The sequence below is a fragment of the Odontesthes bonariensis genome, chromosome 11 (genome assembly GCF_027942865.1).
Source record: "Odontesthes bonariensis isolate fOdoBon6 chromosome 11, fOdoBon6.hap1, whole genome shotgun sequence".
Taxonomy (NCBI): domain Eukaryota; kingdom Metazoa; phylum Chordata; class Actinopteri; order Atheriniformes; family Atherinopsidae; genus Odontesthes; species Odontesthes bonariensis.
This window is the reverse complement of record NC_134516.1, coordinates 35,763,809-35,779,246: the sequence shown is the minus strand read 5'-3', so window position 1 is coordinate 35,779,246 and position 15,438 is coordinate 35,763,809. Positions and strand designations below refer to the sequence as shown.

Sequence of the window (15,438 nt, the reverse complement as noted above, 5' to 3'; positions counted from 1 at the left end):
TCATTCTAACATATAAGTGACACCATTAAAAACCTTGAAACTTCTAGTTTTCAAATATATATATATATTAAAATAAATTATATAGCTGGCCCTTTTTAAAGAGAGTGAACAGAAATCTTTGGATTTTTTGTAGTCGCAGACTGCAGCAGCTTCCTCTGCCACACCCATTGCTATTCACATGTAAAGTACCAGGTGACTGAGTGGCTATTCACAGGTGAGAACACGCCCCATTCAGCCAGCATGTGGGGGAAGGCAGCAATGTCCTGCCAGTGACAGACAATTATCACATGGAGAGTGACAGGGGGGTGGGGGGAATCAGGGGTGTTACACACCCATCTAATTAGTATTCAACTAACAGAGACACTGACTGGAGTTACAAAAACTTTTTTACAGTTTGTGTGAAAACAACAAAACATTTCTGACTGCACTTTTTACTTTTATGCAGCCAACACTTTTGTTTACAAGGTTCAACCCTCAAAAGTCTTGGCTAGATTTATTTATAGTGCGTTTTCTTGCACTGTTTGAAGACCTCTAAAACTTGTTTTTTTGTACAGTTGTGTTTCCCCTCAATTGAAATAAAACTTGTTTGTATTACATTCACTCACTCTCATATTGTTTTTTGTTAGGCTTTTCAGAATACAACCATATGTGTCACTTTTGCATAGATGTTTACAGTTGCTTGAAATACTTGAAAAGTCAAGGTGATGACAACTGCCTCAAAGTCTCTGAAAAGGCCTTGGACACAAGGGGGTTAAGGATAAAAAAACAAAAGTAGATTTAAATTTGTTGATAATAGTATTATTTATTTAAAAAAAAAAAAAAACTTCTCAACCACTGATGTAACCGGGCCGGTTCCAGCCCGCGGGCCGTTACCATGGCATCAGTGTCATAGACCAATTCTAACTTGTTTAAAGAGGTAAAATATGTCTCCTTTAATACTCATAAAAGCTGCAATTTTCGCTCAGCAGCGAGGGATTCGCCAAAGTCCGTTTCACACCACAGCATCAGAAAATCTTTTGAAAACCTGCAAAAATTGACTTTACATGTCAAGAATAGCAGATGAGGCTCCCCTCCTATCCATAATTATGAATATGTTGATGTTGCTATCATTAACGTGCAGTCATACATCTTCACACAAGGGTGAAATAAATAATGGAGGAGCAAGTAATGTTTCCGCCCAGTTTCGAACTGAGGACCTTTCGAGCGTTAGGCGAACATGATAACCGCTACACTACGGAAACTGGCGCCATACCTATTCACTAGTGTTCCGGAAGCCAAAGAATGAGATAAGTTTTCCCAAATTTTGTTGCTAGCGGAAAGAGTTTGTGGAGTTGCAACAAATTGAGTCAGAAGTGGGATTGTAACACACTCCTCTGGGAGAGCATGGATAAATAGAAGCATCGTAAATGAATATGCAAGAAGAAACCAAAAAAGATTCAACTATCAACGCAGAGGTGTGACGTCACAAACCACAGATCCTCTCAGCTGGAATTGATCAATGGTGCACTCTGGTGTCATTTCACAACTGACTAGCCTACTCAACTCATCTTCTTTCCAGAACACAACCATGACAGCACACACCTGAAGGTTCCACCGAGATTTGAACTCTGATCACTGGATTCAAAGTCCAGAGTGCTGACCTTTACACCATGGAACCCCTTCCACAGTCAATTTACGCTCTCAGTCATGCAAATGCTTGACACTGAAATGGTTTTAGCAACGTGTTTTTTTGTCAATTTTTCAGTGATACTCTTACAGCTTGTATTCTCAGAATTTGCACGACAGTCAAGCAACACATTCTTTATCTTCTTCAATGGTCAAAGGTTAGAATCCGCCTGTCAAGCGGAGGAACAGGGTTCGATTCCTTGATGGAAGGTTGCCATTTTCGCTCAGCAGCTAGGGGTTTGCCAAAGTCCGTTTCAAACAACAGCATCGGAAAATCTTTTTAAAACCTGAAAAAATTGACTTTACATGTCAACAATAGCAGATGAGGCTCCCCTCCTATCCATAATTATGAATATGTTGATGTTGCTATCATTAACGTGCAGTCATACATCTTCACACAAGGATGAAATAAATAAAGGAGGACCAAGTAATGTTTCCACCCAGTTTCCAACTGAGGACCTTTAGCGTGTGAGGCAAATGTGATAACCACTACACTACGGAAACTGGCGCCATACTTATTCACTAGTGTTCCAGAAGCCAAAGAATGAGGTAAGTTTTCCCAAATTTTGTTTCAACAAATTGAGTCAGAAGTGGGATTGTAACACACTCCTCTGGGAGAGCATGGATAAATAGAAGCATCGTAAATGAATATGCAAGAGGAAACCAAAAAAGATTCAACTAGCAACACAGAGGTGTGACGTCACATACCACTGATCCTCTCAGCTGGAATCGTGCACTCTGGTGTCATTTCACAACTGACTAGCCTACTCAACTCATGTACTTTCCAGAACTCAACCATGACAGCACTCACCTGAAGGTTCCACCGTGATTTGAACTGGGATCACTGGATTCAAAGTCCAGAGTGCTGACCTTTACACCATGGAACCCCTTCCACAGTCAATTTACGCTCTCATTCATGCAAATGCTTGACAATTCGCTGGTCAAAGGTTAGAATCCGCCTGTCAAGCGGAGGAACAGGATTCGATTCCTTGATGGAAGGTTGCCATGTGATTGCTGCTGCTTGTGCTTTTTTGTTTGTGTGTTTGTTCTCTGCTTGTCTGCTTACAGGTGCTCCTGGTTCCTCTAAGGCTAGATTCCGCACAAAAGCCTTGGATTGTCTTCAGTTTTGTTTTTACAGGTGTAGCAGCAGGTTGTCTGATTTTTCATTGTTTTCTATGTTTGTCTCTTCATATTTCTGTTCCTTTTTTTCCCTTCTTCGCTCTCCCTCTCTCTCTGTCCCCCGGTCCGGTTCGGCACTATCACACTATCACATCATGTAACAAAAGTATTGTAACAAAAATAAATAAATAAAAATAAGGAGTTGAGTGGCATCAAGGGGAGCTTTACATTCATAAAGCTTCCCTTGGTATAGCAAATGTGTTTGGCATAAACGGTATTCAGATTACAATTCTGCTGCCATAATGCTGGACAGGACAAGGGGTTTAAAAAAAAAAAAAAGAAGTGAGTGCTCATCAAACACAGCTCCAAAGCAGTCCCCAGGTCAGAGCCAGCCTTCTTTAGCAGTTTGCTCAGTTTCTTTGAGTCGCTGGCTCTGATGCTGCTGCCACAGCAGATGGTGCTGAAGAAAGATGCACTCTGCACCACAGACTCATAAGAGATATGCAACAGGTAAACTCCCAGGTGTTCCTCAGCCACCTCTTCTCCTGGGATGGAGACGCTGTTTGGCTTATTGGGGCTCCTCCTAAAATCAGCAGCTGAGGTGATTATTCCCACACCAGGCCACACAGTGGCTGCCCACCTCCCTGCCTCTTGTCCTTCCTTCCCTGGTTACCTGTCAGATTTTATTACTCATTTTAAAAACTTTGAATAGTTGGACGGTTGCCTCTGTCTATGATCTGTGAACTCCTTACTCCCCTGATTGCTGCTCACACGGCCCACTGTTTAATATAACTGAGCTGTTCATTAGATGGAAATGAATCCCTGCATACTCCTAAAAATCACTTTATTTTGAGGCTTTTTCTTCAAATTAAAACCCCACTTTCATAATTACTCGGGACTCTTTGTAAAATGCAAATAAAGCCAGAAAGATATGATCTTAGAACTATTAAAAAGTTCTATCTAATTAAAATAGTGCAAGTTCAGTGCCATCTGTTGGTGTCCTTAGCTAGGAAATAGTTTTTGAATTGCTCTGTATGAATGAATTGGATTAATTCTGAATTTAATTAATTGGATTATAATTACAATGAATTGAACTCCAATTGGCCTGAATTGGACTTTTTTACTGAAGTGCCCTGAGATGACATTTGTTGTAATTGTAATAGTTTATTTTGGCAACATTTTAAACAAACTGACATTATTCTGTCTTGGGAAACACTGCTGGTGGAAAACATGATACTGGCTGCTGAAAAACTGGCAGAAGTGGACCTTCCAACGTGACAGTGACAGGAAGTAATCAGCTGAAGTCGTCCAGAGATTAACAGAGAACACAAATCAACATTCTGGAATCCGGACTTCACTTCCATCCAGAATCTGTGGTTGGAACCACAGACCAGAAGAGACAGAACAGAAGCCTTCACAAAGCTGTGATGTCATCACTGTAGTGACATCACAATCCATGTCATCTCTGATCTTGTTTGACATCACAAAGTTTATACAGGCCAGACATTTTCACTGCTTTTTCACAGCTGGTCAGGAGTTTATCTGAAGAAACACGTCCAGTTTCTGAAGCAGATTTGAAAGTCACAGCAAACGGTTTTCACATCACCTAAAAACACTTAATTACTATCTTAAATAATCATTTTAACAAGCGCTTAGAAACAACGCTTACTGTTTCCCTTCCTTAAGAACGGCTTCCTGACAGCCACCCTTCCATGGAGCCCATCTCTGATGAGGCTCGGGCCAACAGCCGATGGATCAGCTGAAGCTCCAGATGCATCTCTCAGCTCCTGTGTCAGGTCTTTGCTGGATTCTTTCCTCTTTCTTAAGGACATCACTTTCAGATATTGTTCATCTTCTGTAGATAGTTTTTTAGGTCTGACACTTCTTCTTTTGTCCTCCACTTGTCCAGTTTCCTCAGATGTTTTAAGGACACACTGCAGAGCAAGAGGCTGGAGCAGATTCTGGCAGGCGCTGACGCTCAGAACTGTGACAGCGACACAAAGGAAGCTCATTTAGAAACACCTCCTGGGACGTCTGAGGAGAGCCCATCTGCACCTGTTCAAAACGTGGCAAAGAAAGCCCTCAAAGTGTGCCCCGTTTGCTCTAAAGCATTTGATTGTGTCAGAACACTGAACAGACACATACAGTGCCACATGGACGATCGGCCCTATCACTGCATCCACTGCAACAAGCATTTTAAACACATGCACGGCTGAAAAGACACCAGATTTACGCCATTTGCCAGAAGAAGAGCTCCCGTTTCTTTTGGAGAAAAGAGTCAAGAGCAGAAGTGAGCGGCACCGACCACCAACAGGGGTCGTCGCTGAAGATACCCGTGTGGTGCTCAAACTGCGGCAAACACTTCCAGTACGCGTCCGCCCTGAAGGAGCACCAGGAGAACCTCGTGGAAATGAGGGACCTCATGAAATGTGACGACTGCGGGAAGGAATTCAAGAGCATGACGATGCTGAACGTGCACCAGAGGATTCACGAGCCGCTGTACTGAGTTCCATTCATCAGCCGCTTCAGTCAGATTGCCAAACACCTTATTGTCCTTTATGAAACACTTAGGTTGATCTGGTGATAAGGCTTATTCACCATTACATTATTTAGGATGTTCCATGTGCGCCTCATATTATTTTGATTTATTTGTAACATTTTATCATAATGTTGCTTCTTTGCTTGCCTCAACATGTTGGTCAGCCTGTTTTTGTACATCTCAGCGTTTTTCAGCAACCTCTGTTCTAGTTTTGATGAAGTCTCCATAAAGTTTATTTTTCTTCTTACATGCATTTTTTAATGCCTTTGTTATCCGAGGTTTCTCAGCATAACTATGCTTATGTGAACATAAACCTGTTGGACAGTGTTTATCATAGAGAGATAAATAACAGTTGAAGAATGAATTGTCTGCAGTGTTTACTTCATCTGTATGAAACTCATTCCACTCTTGTTTTAAAGCTCATTTCTGAAGCATTAATTGCTTTAACAGTCCTTACCCTTTCATATCTACGCTTTTCTGTTTTCTTCCTCTGTAGCTGATCATTAAATGTTGCAAATACAGCTAAATGATCACTTACATCACTTATTACCAAACCACTATTTATACCAGTGTCCAAGGAATGTGTAAAAATGTTGTCAGTTAATGTTGCACTATCTGTGGCTCCTCTGCTCGGCTTTGTGATCAGTGGATACAAGCCTCTACCGTATAACGCAGCCAAGAAATCACAAGTTTGTTTAGGAGTATGTACCTTTAAGAGGTCCATGTTGAACTCACCACAGATCACAAGTGTTTTATTATCTGCTATAATTGTCTGTTTCAACGCTTCAGTCTTGTGCCTCTTGTTTAAAACTTAATAACAATTGCAGGCTTGGATTTGTTATCCTTTCATGCAAAAGTGCAGCAAGCTGATATTTATTGATTTTCAAGATGAATGTTCTTACTTGCCTTGAAGTGAACCACTTGTTCATTTACATCCTCCACTCAACCTGATAGCCATTAAATACTGTGTCTTCTGAGCTGGTTTGGTGGTTCAACAACAAAACAAATGTAATGAAGTTTTAAAACTGCAGCGAAAGAGATGGAATAAATGGAGATCTGACACATTACGAACTACAGGACAGTTAGGATTAGCTGTTGTTTGCATGGAGATAAAACAGGTTTTAAAGGTGTTGCAGCTAACATTCAGAAACACTTGGTGTAACTCCAGAGCACCAGAGCCTCTGACCAAAAGAGAAACTAATATAAACTTATTTACCTGAAGAACTTCAGCAGCTCGTAAGGCCTTTTATCTGGAGAGTGGGTGGCTCTGGTCTTATCTGGCTCTTTGCTAGAGGCCTTTTAGGCCAGAGGATGTGAGCTCTTAGGAGTACCATGACCTGGATGAGTGAGAATCTTCATCAACATGCTGTGTGTGCTGATGCTAACTGTAAAGATGTGACGCTCAGACAGGAGAGCTGCTTGTTGTATGAGGACACAGTGTGTGTCTTATATGGAGGTGGAAGCCTGGCTCAAATATAGAAATCATTTCTTTGTATGTTACTGATTTAAATGTGTCCTCTCAGTGGCTGTGAAGTACTGTCAGTAATACTGAGCGGGACTCTGCATTGATGGAGATGTGTCTCCCTCTGGTGGCGAATAGAGAAACTGCATTAAATGCAGATTGATGAAGCGTTCAACTAAAGAGGAAGTGAAAGTCTTCCAGTGGTTCCTGCAGAATCCTGACTCACTGGATGGTTTCCTGCCATGAAAAAGCTCCGTCTGCAGAAGACGAGCAGAACGGAGCCAGCGGGCCTGATGCTGCAGATGTGCTGAACACCACAGATGCAATGGTTGGGACAAAGATGGTTGGAGAGAAGACACAGAGGAGTGAAGGCCAGCTGTAGAGAGAAAAGCACCTCCAGGTCTACTGTCTGATGCTGATATCAGTGAAAATGGGCTTCTTCTTCTCCTGTCTGATGATGTGCTCAGTAATTTCAGTGATACATCCCTCAGGTTCAGGCTTGGTTGGTCTGGTGAACACCTTTACTTTCTCTCACAGCCTGCTGGGTTTTTCACTGACTGATTCCATCTGAGTTATGAAGGCAAAACAGGAAACTATGAAAAGATGAGAAAAATATCTGGATTGGACTGATGTGTGTGTGTCCCGTTACTTTAGAAAGCCTGAACTTATAAAGGTTCCTATGGTGACCATGTGTTCTGATAGTGTTGTATGAGTTTTATAAACTCTGAGGTGTCAAACAGAAGCTGTGAACATTACAAGTGTCGCTGCTGCCTCCAGAACCACTTCCGCTACACCGGCTTCAGGAGCCAGTAGGAACTTTGTCCGTCTCTGACGTCATAAGTAATAACCAATGGGAGAGCAGCTGAGCGTTTGGAACAAGCCCCGCCCCCTCGCTGGCTGCTTCTGCCGGGGTGAAGCACAGAGATAAATCCTCGTTCCCTCTGTTAAAGACACCTTCATGCCCACTGAATACAGTCTGAGGAGAACTCTGAAATGTTTCAGCTCACAGGAAAGTTGTCCACAAGAACAAACACAAGAGGCTCCATGTTTTTAAGTGTATACAGTAGAAAGTTTTCAGCTGTTTGGTTTGATTACTCTTACCTTCTTGGTCGACATAGCTTGCACCTTCTGACTCCTCGCCGGTTCGGTGAAAAGCGAAAGGGTTTTGTATTTACGACAGTGTAACCGTACATTACCTCCAAGCCTGTAGGGGGAGCTCCATAATGGGCTTTTTGAGAAGTTACATTATATTGCTTTAACGCGGACACTAAAAGATGGAGGCAGCGGTAGAACAACAGCAACAGGGTTCGGTAAAGTTTGACACATATTGACAGATTCGCACTTGCTGAATAAATACCTCCAAAATAAAGCGTCGTTCCAGATCAAATCACACCTCTCTCCATCAGATTAACATTTGAATCCAAATAAGCTGTCCTTGGAGCAGGAAAATAACATTAGTCTCCATGTGCAGCCGGCTGCAACACCTGCTACAGAAATATTCAATAACTCCGCTGTAATGAGTCTTAATGCCACTAAAATCACTGCAGACATCAACGGCCTCCTGTTGGTTCCACAAACACAGCTTGTGCTTCATTTGGTCCGTGTGTGAGTGTGAGTATGTTGTTCTGAACAATTAACCAACATCTGCATTCCAGACTGTGGTGTCACCTCAGGAGACTCTGATATCCTGCTGCTTATACTACAACAGGTGTGTGCAGCAGGAACAGGGAAAGGCTGGATGAGATCTTTATGATATGATGGAGGTTGGAGCTTCAACAAGAAGATGAGAAAAGTCTAAATATTTCTACATTTATTTTCTCCATCTTTGACAGATCTGTCCTTTTTGTGGCAGTTCAGTAAAAATATGGAGTTTCTGCAGTCCGAGAGGCCAAACTGACATCATGCAGTTTATATTTACACCACAAGAGGGCGATATCACCATAAATGAAAAGTCCCCTTCCGTCCCAGTTTCAGCAGATATGAGTTACATTAGAGCTGAACTGAACATGGATCAGTAACATTTATTCAGTCCTGATCATCAGTGTTTGTCCAGTTATGGTAACAAAGACAAACTGAACACATGTGGCACCATTAAAGATGATTTACAGCCCTTAAATGAACTCTCCGTCTCCTCTGTAACTGATGAGTTCAACATGTTGAAGAGCTGTTTGAACCAACTCTGAACTCATTCATTCATTCATTCATTCATTCATTCATTCATTCATTCATTCATATCGTCTCACACTTTGATGGAAACGTGTCGCACAAAGAAAAGTGATCATTCATTTCTTTAGATCTTAAATAATCAGTGTTGATAATCTGAGGCTCTTTTGTACAAATCTAACATGTTTTTAATCCTATAAATGATGTGATCATGTGACCGGCACTAAATCAGCTGTCTTCAGATCAGAGGTTATCGTTTTATTTGAATAAAATACTTTATAAAGAATCATTTCAGATGTAGAATATCTAAGTTACACAAAGAGCAGAGAGACCTCGATAAAATGACAAACTGACTTTTCAACAACATATCTTCTTCTTTTGTGGAGACTCAGAATGTGTCCAAAGTTTTGGTGGACTTTCTTTAAAGAGTGATACATCAGCTATATTCCTGAGGAGCCCTCTCCACATCTGCTGAATACAGAAAGTTTGGACGTGTCTGTGGCTGCTGCTGCTGTCCCAGCCATGATGTGTCCACACTGGGTGTTGTGTTCAGAAAGAAGCATGCACATGCACATGCACATGCACATGCACATGCACATGCTAAAACAAGGGCACGGATAGAAATGACCTTTGGCCAAATTAAATACAGGTTCATTGCTTAAAGTTCTCAGGCACCATGGCTGACTTCTGACAGAGCCATCTTAAATTAATAGTTTACTTCATATTTTATACATTTTGTCTTGTGGACAACTTTTCAGGCTCAAGTCTTTTCTTCGTTGAGTCCCTGGGGGTTCTAGTGCCTGAAAGGACTCAGTTTCTCCTGACACAGTGAGGGACCTGTACAGGGACACATATTTCCTTTGATCCTTATTGTTGTGACCTTTGAGTTAGAACTTCTTTTCATAATTTAGCATTGACACAGTAGTAGTTTAAGTCAGAGCAAGTGTAAGAAGGCTAAATGGACGGAGATGATTTATAACTTTCCACACGTATAGGTCATGGCACCCCACTGTGAATATAAATGTATAAAACACATTTCTAACACGTTGCATGAACCGTACAATAATGACAAGTTTGAGTTCAAGTTGTGTTGAATTGTTTAATTATTATTACATGTTTCTCAAGCTGTGGAGAGAAAACAGAATTAAATACCGTTCACAACACGAAATTCTCCTTTATCTGAATATATACTAACATCCCTCTCCAGTTTCATAATCTCTAGCTTGATCTTTTTTATTTTCAGTTTCTTGTATTCCATATCTAGTTTGGCGCTCTCTTTATTGGACAAACACATTTCTTCAAAGGCTACTTACCACTCTGAAATATTTTCCTGTACTTTACCTTCACCTGCTGACAGGTACGCTTTTGGCTGTTAAGATTGCTCCTGGTGAGATGTAACAGTGAAAAATTAATATCTGGGTCACACTCACAGGATAATATAGTCACAAAGTGTGATGATGCATGTCGATTATTGGGTTATTAATAAAGTGAGCAGGGCCAGTATATTTGTGCTGTACATCTGATACAGAGACAGTTCAGCATGCTTTATGTAAACACATTATAACACAAAGAGGAGAGCATAAATACATGAGGACAGTAAAATAAATGTCTAACAATTGACAATGGTATGAAACTTTCATAACTTATTTAGTCTGTCTGCAGTTGTTAGCCATGCCGTTTCTTCGCTTTATTGATCACAGCTGTATTACCATTTCTGGCGATGAGCTTTTAAAATCCTCATACAGCTCTATAAGCATTATTTGTTCAGCTGCCGAAAAAATAAAAGCTCTTGTCTTGCTCTCCTTTTCTGCCATCTCTGTTTTTCCACCATCCACTCGTCAGGGCTTCTTACGTTCCTCGTACACTCGCACTTAGCTAGGCTATGTAAGCCTCGCTTGGATTAGCCTCACTGAGATGCAGCTGAGCTGGCTTCATGGAACGACTTGAGGCTTAATTGGGAGATGGTGTCAGTTAAAGCGACGCTTTCCGGCTACAGCCTGGCTTTCTTTAGCTACTTTCTAGGAATACCCCCCTTGAGTGCCTATGAAAGGTGCTTATAAATAAAATGTATTATTATTATTATTAATTCTGATGTGCGATGAGGCAGTTCTCCAGCAACATTAAGCTCTTTTCCACCAGTACTTACTCACAACCACCTCAATGTGGGTGGGATCGTTATAGCAAGGAGGTCCAAAAGTCCTGTGATGTCAGTCTTATGTGACACAAACATGACACAACAATTTAGGACATTGAGGCAAAGGTTTACCTGCTGCTTGGTCTATGTCTTTGCGTCTAGCAATCCACCTCGTTGACGATCACAGAATACATCAAATCCAACTGTTGCTGTTGCCGGTTCTTGTTAAAGCTGCAGTCTGCAAGATTTGTTGTTGTCATACGTAAAGTCCTACTTTTTGGCATTTTAAGAGTTTACATGATCTATCAGAACGCTTGAAGTTGAAAACGGTGACCTCCGTAGTCGCAAAATGCAAGAAATGCTTATTTTTTAACCGAAAAATAAAAAGTTATTCAACTTCCTGTCCCGCCCCTTCAAAACACATGAGAACTCGTGCACGTAGACGTGCACGCCAGATGCGCCTACACGACTCCTCATTTATCCACTCACCTGTCTTTTGCGATCATGGAAGACACAGTAAGTAGACAAGCCCGTAATGAAGTTCAATAGTCCAGATAAATAAGCGTGGGGACGAGCCTACCTTGTATCGCGCGTGCACAATCGGTGATTGACAGGCAGCAGAGCCCAGCTCGTAAACCTGATTGGTTACCTTTTACCGGTCTGGTCTGCAATTTTGTAAACAAACCTGCTGGCTTTGGAGGGACCTAGTGGGACATATAGGGGACCTAGAGAACTCTTTTTTTTTTGTATTGGGGTATTTAATGTACTACTTTCAGAATCCCCGGACAGTTCCAGGCATTATGCTTGAAAAAGAGTTGCAGACTGCAGCTTTAAGGAGTGGCTTTCATGACTCATCCAGTGACATCACTCCCTGGCCAATCAGTGGACTGCAGTCTGTAGATGTCACATTTTCGGCTCAACTCAACTCGACCCCGACCGAGTAGGTGCTAAAAATGTACCACCTGGTGCCAGGAGGTATTACCTCATGGAAAACCCTAATAGCTGAGTGGGATCCAGTCGAGTGGAGTAGGTTGAGGTTGAAAAGGAGGAATATGTTCTGATGTCATTCTAAATCTCTGAATGTTGACTTAGGCTTGTTTTATCTCGTCTTTTTTTTCGGAAGGCATATTTTATAACATGTAATTAGCCCGGCTAGCTCAGTCGGTAGAGCATGAGACTCTTAATCTCAGGGTCGTGGGTTCGAGCCCCACGTTGGGCGTAGCAGTTGTAATAACAGTTGTAATCAACAGATGTTTGATCCAGCCCTTAAAGTCAAAGTTCAGCTCTGTTACCACAATCACAGCGTCCTCAGTGGTGCCTCTTTGAATGATCACAAACCTCCTGAAATGCACAATATGAATCAAAAACATTCAAACTTGCGCAAGAGAATTATGTTTACCTTTCTTTGGGCTTACGTCATTTCTGTATTCCCTTTTTGCTCAAGTATGATCATTCACTTTAAAACAAAATAAGAAAAATCTGAATAACGACCCATGGCCTCTGGCCCTCTCTTGCCTTCATTACTCATCCAGTGACATCACTCCCTGGCCAATCAGTGGCCTGCAGTCTGTAGACATCACATTTTCGGCTCGACTCAACTCGAATCCCTGCCGTGTAGGTGCTAAAAATGTACCTGCTACCAGCTGTTACTCCCTCATGGAAAACCCTAAAACCTGAGTCGAATATAGTCAAGTGGAGTAGCGTTTTGCATTTTGGTTCATGTTTGTCGTATTTTACACAGTCAGGGAAGTAATGGTGTCAGGATGGCTGAGCGGTCTAAGGTGCCAGACTTCAGGCTTCATTCCTTCCTTAGCACAGGGACTTCTGGTCTCCCAAAGGAGATGTGGGTTCAAATCCCACTCCTGACATTAATTTCATGCTTAAATCTTACTTGCATATTAGAAGACCATGAAGAAAGCCATGTCAGGCCATGGTGAAAAAAGGGCATTTATCTCTGAAGACGGGCCTTCAGTTCCTCCCATTAACATACACAATTCTGATGTGCGATGAGGCAGTTCTCCTGCAACATTAAGCTCTTTTCCACCAGTACTTACTCACAACCACCTCAATGTGGGTGGGATCGTTATAGCAAGGAGGTCCAAAAGTCCTGTGATGTCAGTCTTATGTGACACAAACATGACACAACAATTTAGGACATCGAGGCAAAGGTTTACCTGCTGCTTGGTCTATGTCTTTGCGTCTAGCAATCCACCTCGTTGACGATCACAGAATACATCAAATCCAACTGTTGCTGTTGCCGGTTCTTGTTAAGGAGTGGCTTTCATGACTCATCCAGTGACATCACTCCCTGGCCAATCAGTGGCCTGCAGTCTGTAGATGTCACATTTTCGGCTCAACTCAACTCGACCCCGACCGAGTAGGTGCTAAAAATGTACCACCTGGTGCCAGGAGGTATTACCTCATGGAAAACCCTAACAGCTGAGTGGGATCCAGTCGAGTGGAGTAGGTAGAGGTTGGAAAGGGAGGAATGTGTTCTGATATCATTCTATATCTCTGAAAGTTGACTTAGGCTTGTTTTATCTCGTCTTTTTTTTCGGAAGGCATATTTTATAACATGCGATTAGCCCGGCTAGCTCAGTCGGTAGAGCATGAGACTCTTAATCTCAGGGTCGTGGGTTCGAGCCCCACGTTGGGCGAAGCAGTTTTAATAATCAACAGATGTTTGATCCAGCACTTAAAGTCAAAGTTCAGCTCTGTTACCACCATCACAGCGTCCTCAGTGGTGCCTCTTTGAATGATCACAAACCTCCTGAAATGCACAATATGAATCAAAAACATTCAAACTTGCGCAAGAGCCTTATGTTTACCTTTCTTTGGGATCATGTCATTTCTGTATTCCCTTTTTGCTCAAGTATGATCATTCACTTTAAAACAAAATAAGAAAAATCTGAATAACGACCCATGGCCTCTGGCCCTCTCTTGCCTTCATTACTCATCGAGTGACATCACTCCCTGGCCAATCAGTGGCCTGCAGTCTGTAGACGTCACATTTTCGGCTCGACTCAACTCGAATCCCTGCCGTGTAGGTGCTAAAAATGTACCTGCTACCAGCTGTTACTCCCTCGTGAAAAACCCTAAAACCTGAGTCGAATATAGTCAAGTGGAGTAGCGTTTTGAATTTTGGTTCACGTTTGTCGTATTTTACACAGTCAGGAAGTAATGGTGTCAGGATGGCCGAGCGGTCTAAGGCACCAGACTCAAGGCTTCATTCCTTCCTTAGCACAGGGACTTCTGGTCTCCCAAAGGAGATGTGGGTTCAAATCCCACTCCTGACATCAATATCATGCTTAAATCTTTCTTGCATATTAGAGGACCATGAAGAAAGCCATGTCAGGCCATGGTGAAAAAGGGCATTTATCTCTGAAGACGGGCCTTCAGTTCCTCCCATTAACATACACAATTCTGATTTGCAATGAGACAGTTCTACTGCAACATTAAGCTCTTTTCCACAAATACTTACTCACAACCACTTCAATGTGGGTGGGGTCGTTATAGCAAGGAGGTCCAAAAGTCCTGTGATGTCAGTCTTATGTGACACAAACATGACACAACAATTTAGGACATCGAGGCAAAGGTTTACCTGCTGCTTGGTCTATGTCTTTGCGTCTAGCAATCCACCTCGTTGACGATCACAGAATACATCAAATCCAACTGTTGCTGTTGCCGGTTCTTGTTAAGGAGTGGCTTTCATGAATCATCCAGTGACATCACTCCCTGGCCAATCAGTGGCCTGCAGTCTGTAGATGTCACATTTTCGGCTCAACTCAACTCGACCCGCGACCGAGTAGGTGCTAAAACTGTACCACCTCGTGCCAGGAGGTATTACCTCCTGAGCTAGCTGGGCTCTACCGACTGAGCCCAGCTAGCTCAGTCGGTAGAGCATGAGACTCTTAATCTTAATTTTAAAAGCCACAGGTTCCTCTCTCAGTGACAGTCAGCCAGACTCCACCTGATCTGTACAAAGAAGAGAAGCAAACAGTCGAAATGAGCTACTTTTTTTGTACTTTACGTTCAACAGACACTGAGGGTGGGGGTATTTCTACATGCATTCCACTTCTTTTATATTACATTTAGCAGACACATTTACAAATTAGGATAATTAGGATATGATGACAGACAGTCATCATTGAAAAAAATAAACGTGCACAATCGGCCTCCTACAATGCAATCTATGCAATTTCCAAGTATAGAATCGAGTGTAGTAGCGAGTGAAATTAAAGAATTCCTGATTTCCATGTCTTCTTTTAAATTTAAAAAAAAAAAAAATTAAATTTTAAAACTTTTTTTATTTTTCTTTTTTTTTCCCGGTTTGGAATGTCTCGCGGACCGGTACTG

The 15,438-nt window shown here is 42.0% G+C and overlaps 4 non-coding genes across 4 annotated transcripts; 3 read left to right on the top strand and 1 right to left on the bottom strand.

Annotated features, from left to right (window-relative positions):
• Nucleotides 1-1,585: 1,585 nt before the first annotated feature.
• On the bottom strand, nucleotides 1,586-1,657 carry trnaq-uug (transfer RNA glutamine (anticodon UUG)). The gene has a single exon. It is a non-coding gene; the product is annotated as a tRNA-Gln (tRNA).
• A 10,571-nt stretch (nucleotides 1,658-12,228) lies between these two features.
• trnak-cuu (transfer RNA lysine (anticodon CUU)) lies at nucleotides 12,229-12,301 on the top strand. The gene has a single exon. It is a non-coding gene; the product is annotated as a tRNA-Lys (tRNA).
• A 1,365-nt stretch (nucleotides 12,302-13,666) lies between these two features.
• On the top strand, nucleotides 13,667-13,739 carry trnak-cuu (transfer RNA lysine (anticodon CUU)). The gene has a single exon. It is a non-coding gene; the product is annotated as a tRNA-Lys (tRNA).
• A 528-nt stretch (nucleotides 13,740-14,267) lies between these two features.
• Nucleotides 14,268-14,378, top strand: trnal-caa (transfer RNA leucine (anticodon CAA)). The gene is made up of 2 exons: nucleotides 14,268-14,305; nucleotides 14,333-14,378. It is a non-coding gene; the product is annotated as a tRNA-Leu (tRNA).
• The last annotated feature ends 1,060 nt before the right edge of the window (nucleotides 14,379-15,438 follow it).